Here is an 11,948-nt window from a genome sequence, read left to right as displayed (position 1 = left end):
CGGATGCCGATAAGCTTTGCTAAGACACCTGAAGTTTGCTTTTGGCGCCCAGAATATTGAAGTTTTGAATTGAAGGGACATTTGGCTATCAACTCCAGCATTCTTCACAAGCAGTTCGAACTTCAGTTTGGACATTCACTATCATTTTTGGCTTCAGCATTCCCAGGTTTTGTCATTGCTAATCAATTGGATTTAAAGAGGACAGTTTTCAGTTTGAATTAAATGTTGTAGGAAAGATTTTAACAGTGCCGAATCTAGCTTGTATCTTTCTTGCTGAGGCAATTCGAACTTACAGATTTCATGAGTGGTTGGAGGGAGATAAACTATTAATTTAGTACTTAGTTTTGCAAAGTTTGGGATGGTTCATCTTGTTCCTAATTGCTTGCCAATTGTTTGATATATTGTCTTAGTTCAGTACATGTTTGGTATCTTTTACATCAGCTTGTTGTTGCACAACCATATCTTAAGTTCACATTGATCTCCAGCAGTAGTATGCCAAGTGTTCGACGTAATTGCGACAGTTCAGTATTGGTTTTTAGTGACCTTTATAGCTAGGGTCATTTCAGTGGTATCAGAGCCTGTTTGCTAACTGTTTGACAAAATGCCTAATCATTGAAGTTTTAGTATTTTGGTGTTTAAGAAGCAAATATCCTGTCGGGGATATTTCACAAATAGAATTAGAGATACGAATATTTGTATGATTGAAGTTTTTTTCTATTAGATATAAGAGTTTTAGAAAATACAAAGCAACCAAAGTACCACCACAAAAATCAACAAAGGAGGCCAAGCCTCACAAAGGAAGAATAGAATCAGTTGTACAACATAACAAAAAAAGGAGAAGGACTATCTAACTAAGAACATCATAGTAATTGACCATCCAAGCAATCCAACCTAAGGGAGCCTCCATCCAAACAATTCTTTTAGGTTCTTGAATCTGCATTAGCCTGAATAAATTTTCTTTTCTAGCATTCACTTTCTTATTGATTTCTTTGTTCAGCGTAATGCAAGCTTGCTTAGAAACTTGCAGATCATCTAGAGTTCTATGCCATTGCTATCCATACTTCAACTTATAGTAGAAAAAGCAACATGCCAATCATGAAGGAACCTTCTCATCTTGTCCTGCTCGATCAGCATAGTAGCGTGCACCTGCAAAGAAATTTTAAAATAAGTGAGTTTTTGAAAAAAACTCAGTAAGATCCCTCGACTTACCTTGGTACCTTTCCTTATTCCTGCACTTCCAGATTTTCCAGAGAATGTTAGATGATAATATATTCCAAAATAAATTGGAATCTTTAGGAAGACCATTAATATGACTAGTGATAATATCAAGAATATTAACATCAATAGGATAAATAATGCCAAACATTTTCCATATTTCTTTAGCAAAAGTACAATCTAAAAGAATATGTCTACCAGTTTCAAGAACTCTACCTAAATTACAAACATTAGAATTAGATAAATCTCTCTTAATAGGTCACTTGTCTAGCATGACTAACCATCTGAAGCATCTAATTTTAGGCTCAACAAAATTCTTCCACAAGATATCGAAGTATTTTTTTCCAAACATCAACATCATAAGAAGAGTATCAAACATCATTGACATGATCAATAATATCCGTATTACAATCAAGGATTTTGTATATATTTTTTGGCCTTAAGTAGATTCGTGACAACTCCACTAGGCTAGTTACACTTAAGGTGCCTTTGAGTATCAACATGGCATATACTGGGAAGACCATTATATGCACTAAGATCAAGTAGAAATTTTGCACTAAGATCAAGGAAAGGAAAAATTACATATGTTGTATTCTAAATATTTCTTTATATAGTAGTGATTAAATAAAAGAATTCATATGACAAAATGAAATCACAAGAGAGGGCCCAAGCAATCAACTGCATAGCGTCATCCATAAGCTAAAAATTATTGTAAAAACTAGATCAAATTCTTTAGATTCACATCTCAAAAATAATAGAAAAATTAATTGTATCAAGAGTAAAGAAAATATATATATATATATATATATAAAGAGTAAGATCTAGAAGTGAAAAATATAAGAATCGTCCAATATTATCTTGTGGTTACAGAACAAACGATACAACCAAATTAGACCTGGAAAATATATGAGAGGCATATACTTGGACCAAAAACATGAATTGAAATATGAAAGCAAAATCCAAAATAGAAAATAACAATAAATGTTCACATTGATGGCCACCAATAGGTAATCATCTCAAATTTAGAATCTAGGAAAACAATCACCATTTTAACTATCAATCACATGGGAATTTTTTTTATGCCCAGAAGAGCACTATTTTTCACAAAATGTATATAGAATGGATTTATATCTTGCATGTAAAGAATGTTTCAAAATTTGAAACATAAAATCAATATGGTATAAAAGAGTTGACTTGTTCATTAGAGGAGATGAGAAGAAGTAAAAGGCAAAAAGACAAACTTTGCAAGTTAATAAGGGAGAAAGGTCATTGCTCTACTTAATCACATGCTTATATTTGTTAAGCATCTAGATAAAAAAATAGACTTATCTTCTCTACCATATTAGCCAACCTTTGTAAATACTTATTTTTGAGTAGTCATTTAGACATTGAATACTAAATTTTTACTTCACATACCCTTCTCCTATGAAGTTGTGGTCTGAAATATGAAAAAGTTGCAGCAAAGCTAAAATTCTAAAAAAAAAAAATGCAACTCTCAAAAAGGCATGCTTTACAGAACTGCCACATTTTTGTAGGCTGGTTTTTTTTTTATATGTGTTTATCAAAGTTGTAATCTCTAGACACATAGTAGGCATGCCTTAAATGTTTCTCAGGTGACTACCTTGTTTGATCTATTTTTGTTATTTTGAAAAGTTTAACCAAAGTTTACCCTTACTTGATGCAAGAAACCATTAAAACGAGTGCTTTTGTACATTGTAAGTACTAGTTCTGCCTGCTAATGTGTTGAATAAAATAACCATGCCACTAAAAGGCTTAGTAGTAGAGCACAATAGTAAATAAAATCTTCTAGATTTCATTATTAGTTAATCTATGACAAATTAAATATGATAGAAATGGCATGGAAACCAAACATAGGCTAAAGCTGAACTTATAAAGATTAATAACTCACTGATACAATATTTCAATAATAAATAAAATATTTGTAAGTGATCTATAAATTTTCAACTAAAATGTATATTTTTCATGCCTATTGAATTACATTCATTTAGATGAAGTGAGTGATTACCTATTGTTATTTTATGTTTTTTACTTATTGTTATCCTATGTTTTTTCCCTATTGTTATCCTATATATTTTCTCTGAAACTAATCCTATACCATAGCATAATCTGAACTAAAAATCAAGAAAATAAGGTCATAATTTGAAATGAATTAAGAGAGAAGTACCAAATGAACATGTCACAAATTGTTTCCCAAGATTGCCCCTAAAATGCCTATTTCATTAGTGTTCCAAAAGCCAAATTGTAGCTCTTGTCAAGAAAAAGAAATTAAATTCTAGTTATCCAAAAGCCAAACTATAGCTCCTTTAAAGACAAAAAAATAAAATACTAGTTATCCACATGGTAAAAGTCTGACTAAAGGGTCAAAGGAATGCCAATTGACCACTTTCCCCTTGTCTATGTTTGCTACTACCATAACTAGTCCCAACTCCATATACATCTGTGTGAAATCCACATGCTCTCATTTGCAATCACCACTACATCTCCCATAATTGCATCAAATTTATGGTACAGTTCTCACATTTTAGTTTGGTTAGTTAGCCAGATACATGGACTTATAATGCCAAAATGAACAAAAGTAGAAAAAGTTACCTAGAGATGGATCTGGTAGACAAATTGTGATGAACTAGCTTTAGATCATGGAAGGAGAAATTATATTGTTATGTATGAAACAATATTCTTTAATTTTAAAGCATCTTTAACCCATCTAGAATATTTTGAATATGCATCAAGAAAATTTCCAAACAACTACTCTCTCAAAATACTGCGAGATAAAAACAAATGTAGGAGACATGTCTAAGAAGAGAACGCTTGAAAATTTTGTTATAATTTAGTTTTTTAAACTTGAAAATAGAAAAGACCACCAGCATAAATCAGAACAACAAATGGTAAAATAGAAATAAATGGAAGAAAATCAACATTAATGGAAATATTTCAAAGAGCACAATTTAAAATGGTTGTGCATTGTTATCTAGGCATGAGCTAATAGAAAATAGAAACATTGAAACTATAGTCTTCGCCTATTTGACAAGACTAATAAATGACAATATATACAAATTTATAATTAATATGAGACATCCATTACCCATGAATTTTTCAATTCTCTTTGTCCAAAACAAAAAGTATGCTCATATAAATAAATGCCTATGTAAATACTAAAATAAACTATCCATACGCCTTACAATGCATGATAATTTAGTCGATAGGCTATATGTGGGAACTTTGTTTCCGTAAAATTACTTTTTTGGTTGAAAAATTGTCAGTCTTTGACTGGAAAACTATCATCCATTGTCGTTAATTATTTTCCAACCAATTTTTATCTCATCCAAGTTTAACTCTCTTATTTTTCTCCTATTTATTTAATTTAATTAGCTATTATCTACACTATTAACTCTTATATTTTTCTTATTTATTTATTTATATCCATTTTTAACTCTTGTATTTAATTTATACATCATTTTTTCTATACTTTGAACTCTTATTTTTTCCTTTTTATTTAGAAAATTAATTAATTGTTGTCACCGCTTTTAACTCATGTTTATCTTTCTTTTTATTTAATTTAAATATTTTTAATTGATTGAAGCTTTAGTTTTTAAATTATTCTAATTAGTTTAGTTTTTTTTCACTTCAAATATTAATCTTTAGTTTAGCCAATAAGATATTTGTAGGAGTTCCTATTATTTTACTATATTTTTAAATATTTCTCATATTAATTTTTAGAGATTTTTAAAAATAATTATTTTATTCATATATTTAAGCCAATAGACTTTAAATTAGTTTAGTTTTAGTTTTTATAATTATTTTTTAAAGTTTTAGTTTTTTGTTTAGTTTTAAAATTAATTTAGTTTTTCACTTTAAATATTGATTTTGAGTTTAGTGAATAGAATTAGAGATAAGAATATTTGTATGATTGAAGTTTTTTTTCTATTAGATATAAGAGTTTCAGAAAATATAAAGCAACCAAAGTACCACCACAAAAATCAACAAAGGAGGCCAAGCCTCACAAAGGAAGAATATAATCAGTTGTACAACATAACGAAAAAAGGAGAAGGACTATCTAACTAAGAACATCATAGTAATTGACCATCCAAGCAATCCAACCTAAGGAAGCCTCCATCCAAACAATTCTTTTAGGTTCTTGAATTTGCATCAGCCTGAATAAATTTTCTTTTCTAGCATTCACTTTCTTATTGATTTCTCTGTTCAGCCTAATGCAAGCTTGCTCAAAAACTTGCAGATCATCCAGAGTTCTATCCCATTGGTATCCATGCTTCTACTTATAGTAGAAAAAGCAACATGCCAATCATGAAGGAACCTTCTCATCTTGTCCCGCTCGATCAACATAGTAGCCTACACTTGCAAAGAAATTTTAAAATAAGTGAGTTTTCGGAAAAAACTCAGTAAGATTACTCGACTTACCTTGGTACCTTTCCTTATTCCAGCACTTCCAGATTTTCTAGAGAATTTTAGATGATAATATATTCCAAAATAAATTGGTATCTTTAGGAAGACCATTAATATGACTAGTGATAATATCAAGAATATTAACATCAATAGGATAAACAATGCCAAACATTCTCCATATTTCTTTAGCAAAAGTACAATCTAAAAGAATATGTCTACCAGTTTCAAGAACTCTACCTAAATTACAAACATTAGAATTAGATAAATCTCTCTTAATAGGTCACTTGTCCAACATGACTAACCATCTGAAGCATCTAATTTTAGGCTCAAAAAAATTATTCCACAAGATATCAAAGTATTTTTTTTCCAAACATCAGCATCATAAGAAGAGTACCAAACATCTTTGACATGATCAATAATATCTGTATTACAATCAAGGATTTTGTATATATTTTTTGGCCTTAAGTAGATTCGTGACAACTCCACTAGGCTAGTTATACTTAAGGTGCCTTTGAGAATCAACATGGCATATAGTGGGAAGACCATTAACAACTTGCATAATCATGTTATAAGTTCTTTTATGGGAATTGGGAATATCATATTTATTTTAAAGCTCATTTCACGGAGTGATTTGATTCTTCTCAAAGAGATCTATGAATTGTTTAATACCTTTCTTAGCCCACAGTCAGGTAGAACACCCTTGGGTAAGGGCCAAAGGTTCACCATTTAGGTGAAGATTCCACCAAATGGATCTTTCACCATGGAGTTGCTTATTACAATGAAAATCCTTGTTAGTGATGAATTTCCTAACATGGTCCCAAGCCTTCCAAATAGATCTAAAAACTATGGAACCTTGAACCATGACAAGAAAATTACTAATAATGAGGTCACAAAAGGGGAGATTAGTCCAAGATTTGGATTTCTTAGGCACACCCCCTCTCAATGTTGTTTCTAACGAACACTTTCCAAGGACAGTCACCCTCCATGGATTGAAAAATTCATTCGGCAGATAGGGCAATACCCTTAATTCTTAAGTCCTTTAACCCAAGTCCCCCAAGGGATTTTCCAGTGTGGCACTAGGCCTACTTAATAGAATGAATTTTATTATTTTCCTTACCATCAGACCAAAGAAATTGTCTAATGGACTTCTAAATTTTAGCAATCTGATAATTGTTAAAAAGCCAGGCAGAGGAATAGTAAATGGTGTAAGAGGACAACATCTTCTGGGAAACTTGAATTCTGCTTGCCAGAGATAACGCCCTATTATGCCATTTTTAAGCTTCTTATCAATCTTCTCTTTAACCCATGACCACATGTCTTTGAGGGCAGGTTCCACTGAAAAGGATACCAAGATATCTAGTGATCTTATTAGGGCCTCCCCATTGAAAATTGTATTGAGCAAACCAAGCGGGGGGCTACACATCCCACCCCAAACAAACTAATTTTGCTAGAGATATTTTAGCCCCAGATATAGAACAAAAAAAATTAATTTTATATTGCAAAGCCTTAAAATTACTTTCTGAAAGCTCAAAGAATAGCGCCATATCATCCACAAACTAGCAATTGATGAGCTCTTCATCATTAGGCAAATAGATACCCCTAACATGAGGAGATAAAGAATTATCTTTGAGAATATAAAAAGGAGCCTCTAAAGCAATCACAAAAAGAGATGGTGCCAGAGGGCACCCTTGTCTAATGGATCTCCCTAGGAAAAAGGAGCAGAGAGAACACCGTTAATTTCAACCTGAGCAAAAGCATCGCAAAGAAGCACCTACACAGTATTACAAAAGGAGGGAGGGAAACCAAAGGCCTCTAACATCATAAGAATTAAATTCCATTCAACCCTATCATAAGCCTTCTCAAAATCCAAAAGAAGCGTGGCTGAGTTTTGGTGTGAGCATTTAGACCACTCCATGGCTTCCCAACTAGTTATGAGATTCTTGAGAATATATCTACCCTTGATGAAACCAGTTTGGGTAGAGTTAACAAATTTAGAAAGAATATTGACTAACCTAAGAGCCATAATTTTAGCCAAAATCTTATATGACACATTAAGAAGGGTAATTGGCCTCCAATTCCTAATGAGGGTCTTATCTCCATCCTTGGGGAGGAGCTTAATGATCCCTCTATTAACATCCTGTCCCAAGGAGCCAATAGACAAAGCTTCAAAGTATAAGTCATGGAGATCCTTACATATCCAACTGATATTAGATTTATAGAACTCAACAGGAAAACCATTGGGGCCCATGGCCTTATCATTATTAAGAGCCTTGATAGCTCCCTCAATCTCCTCAATAGAGATATCTTTAACAAGGACAACAATATCATCCAAGTCCAAATTTTTAGGAATAAGCATTTTGCATTTATTTCTTAAAGACTTAGCCTCAGAGGAGTTCTCTGAAGTAAAAAGAGTCTTGTAATAATCAACAAAAGCTTGAATGATAACCTCAGGGTCTGAAATGTCTTGATTATCAATTGAGAGTCTACCAATGGACTCTTTAATATGTTTATGTTTAAGAAGATTGAAGAAAAATTTCCAGCCCCTATCCCCATATTGGAGCCAATGGGCTCTAGATTTGATCCTAGCTCCATGAATCCTAGCTTGTTGATGCTTCCTAAGAGCATCTTTGGCAGCCATAACCCAAGAGAGAAGATCCATATTGGAGGAATCTCTTTGGATGTTGCTTTCTGCTATTTGCAATTCAGAAGATAATTATTTTTCAACAAACCTGTAATCCTTAGCATTTTTTTGACCAATGGTTTGAAGAAAAAGCCTCCATGAAGAAAGGTTAGATTTCCATCTATCAAGATGGGACATGTGTTGAAGGTTAATTTTATTGATTCCCCTAATAATCTGCACAACAACAAGAACATCCTCATCCATGAGAAGACGAGTGTTTAAGATGAATTTACTGCTTCTAGACTTGTGTTGAAGGGGACTATTGTTAAAATTAACCTTACTCAAAATAGGGTGATGATCAGACAAAGTGGTGGCAATAACCCAAACAATATTTCTAGAGATGTCAGGAGCAAAAGAGAAAAAATACTTATTGGCATAAAACCTGTCAAACCTGGAATTATAAATCCTAGCATTACCTTACTGAAAATTGCACCAAGTGTGCCATAATCTAGGGTTGGTTTTCATGTTACCAGCAATAGGATCAAAAAGATAGTTAGAATTTAAAAATCTATTCCAATAGAATTTTTCATTATCCTTTCAATGAAGGGGAATGCCCCCCGACTTGTCATCCTGAGATTCAATCATGTTGAAATCTCCACCAAAAAGCTAAGGCATATCTGGGAGGCCTATAAGCCATTTCCAGAGCTCAATTCTTTCCTTAGGCTTATTTGAAGCATAAATAGCACAAACCCCAAATTCCTTGTCATCATACTGCAAAGTAACCACACTGCTCTCTGACAAGGAGAATATCCATTATTAGTAATATGTTTTTCCCATTTATTACTAATAAGAAGGGCAATTCCTCCTCTACCTCTCTTATGGTTAGTGCAAAACTTAATAGCATCTTTCCAAATAAAATTGAGATTGGAATCCAAAGTGAATCCCACAGACTCAACTTCCTGCATCATAAAGAAGTCGATAGAATGCAAAGAGTTTAACAATCGCTTGATAACAAATTTTCTATCAAGGGACTCTAAACCCCTCACATTCCAAGATAGGCAATTCATTGAGACAAAATGTTAGAGGTGGAGCACGCATTACCCTCTTGATCAGCTAGGGCCAAAAATTTATTTGAGGACTCCCTTGGTTTAGGCACCAATGGCTTATTTTTTGAACTAGGTGGTCTTCCTCTTCGCCTGGTAGCAGGAGAGTTGGTGTTAACATCGTCTTCAATTTTTGCTAGAGAATCCACATTCATGCACTACCCATTATTAGACTTTAGGGGAAGGGGGGCAGCCGGAATAATTTCAAATTCATAATCCTCCCCAATCTCTTGGAAGATTTTCTAGGGGAATTTTTGGGAGGACTCACTGTTTTGGGGCTTACAATTGATATCATCATTCTAACTGATAGTATTCACGTTAGTCAAAGCAAGACCAGTTAAAATTTTAACATGTTGATTATTATTGGTGTTGGGGCAAAAAGTTTTAGGCATGGAGATACTATTTCCCCTTCTTTTTTTCTTATCCCCAACAATAGTAAAACCATCATATGTATTAAGATCAATAGCTAAATCAAGACTAGGGAGCATCTGAAAACCTCCAGATGTAGGAGTGGTATCATACAAAACATTCTTAGGCTGAACAGTAATAGCAGAGAGAGGGTTAGGCACAATTTTAGTTGAAATATTCTCAGGCCAAACAATGTTAGGAACAACATTAGTCAAAACATTAGTGGGGTTAGGGGTTTCAACAGGAGGTGATGAGGATGAAGAAGAAGTAGGGGTTGTACGAAAGAGAGCATTCTCAAGGGGAGGGTTACTAGTGACGAGAGGATTAACCATATTTTTAGTTGAATCATTGGAGGGATTAGGTTTTTTCCTAATGACCGAACAATCCTTACGGAGGTGGCCTTCTTTGTGGTAGAGGAAATAGGTGTTCAACCCCCCCAAGATATCTATAGGACATATATAAGTATCATTAAGGATGCAAATGGAAAGATCGGTATGAAGGTCCTTACCAGGAAAAAGAGAGATAAGAATCCTAGCATCCATATGCGGGACGAGTCTCACAGTTTCATCTATTCAAATAATTTTACCAATAGGCTCAAGCAAATGTAGAAAAGAATGCCACAAAAAATGGGGAATGTTTTTTACCAGTATCCATCTTGGAGCCGAAAGTGCAAGAACCTACTCATGGATGGCCTCTGGCAACTAAGCAATAGGCCTAAAAGATGTTGAACCCACATTCCAATATTGTTTTTTAAGAACCTATGTTTGAGCATCATGATTCACAAAGAAAATCACATATAAACCCTTTTGTATTTGCCTACAGAATAAAATATGCAACCCAAGTTTGTTATTCCAGTAGTGATGGAACCAATCATCCATAAATTTCCTTGGTGGACATTTATCAATTTCAACAGTTGAGAAAAAATCACAATATCTCTTAATCTATCTTTTTCCTTAACAATTTCTTCTAACATTTTAGGATTAGGAACAATAGCAAAAGGAGACAAAGAAGCCGAAGGGGTCTTATCGGATTCAAAGGCATCATTGTTACCCGCACTTGCAAACTCAAACCTTGCCCTATCGTTAATGACCGATGATCGACCCACAACCTCAGAAAAAGACCTAGGTCAAAAAATGCTATGGGAAATTGGGTTACTAATGCCATTACCTGGAGCAGATTTAACCGCCGTCGAAAATGCTTTACCTGGTACTTGCTTGGCGGTCTTGCCATTACTACTCACCTCAAACATTTTAAAATCTTTAATGCTCGATGTGGAGGGGGATACACCCAAATCGAGGAGCTACATGGAAGAGTTGCGCCGTCCCCCACCATTATTATTGGCATTGTTGGAGGTCGCCACCTTGACAAAGCCATAGGCTGATCGAAAATCACAAGCGGATCAAAAGGAGCAGATTCGATCAGAAAGCTTCGCACAAAAAAACCCTAGTTTTTCATACGCAATCGCAATCGCCGCCCGCAAACTGATATTAATTCTTGCACATTCCTTTCACTGAGTTTTCTCCATCCTTCGCATTCACAAATGCTCACAGTACATTTCATTACAGTTCAATTGCAATCACTCGCAGTTCTCCCCATTCCTTTAGAAAATGCCAATGTATTCCTTGGAGAAAGATAAAATCGCACTCGCATGCAAACTAATCTGCAAATATCAGAATTTCACGCGCAGATCGATCCCAAAATTCTACTTCCGCCTCAAGCTACCTTTTGTCGTATGATTGATGTTTTAGTTTATTGAATTTTAGTTTAGCCAATATGATATGATATTTGTGGGAGTTGCTATTTTAATTTTTTTTTATTTTTTTAAAAGTTCGCATAAATTTTTTTTTGCAAAGATTATTTTTAAATAATTTTTATTTTATTTTTAAAAAATAATTTGATTCATATATTTATTGTTACCAGGGTTTAACTATGTAGTTTTTGAGTCAAACTCATTGACTCATGTTTAATGAGTAGTGATTTACAATAATCCATCTCTCATGATAATAAATAGAACACTTAGAAGTCATTGGATCTAGGTGATGCTCATAGAGGTGAAGCACCCGGACTTTCCTTAGTTTAGTTTTTTAATTTTATAATTATTTTAGTTTATATATTTTGCTCCACTTTATATATGTTATTTTTTTATTAGATTTTCATAAAAGATTTTTATAGGAATATTT

The sequence above is a fragment of the Cupressus sempervirens genome, chromosome 3 (assembly GCF_028749045.1).
Source record: "Cupressus sempervirens isolate cs-2001-9-10 chromosome 3, ASM2874904v1, whole genome shotgun sequence".
NCBI classification, from domain to species: domain Eukaryota; kingdom Viridiplantae; phylum Streptophyta; class Pinopsida; order Cupressales; family Cupressaceae; genus Cupressus; species Cupressus sempervirens.
The sequence above is the reverse complement of the archived record's forward strand: the minus strand, read 5'-3'. Positions refer to the sequence as shown.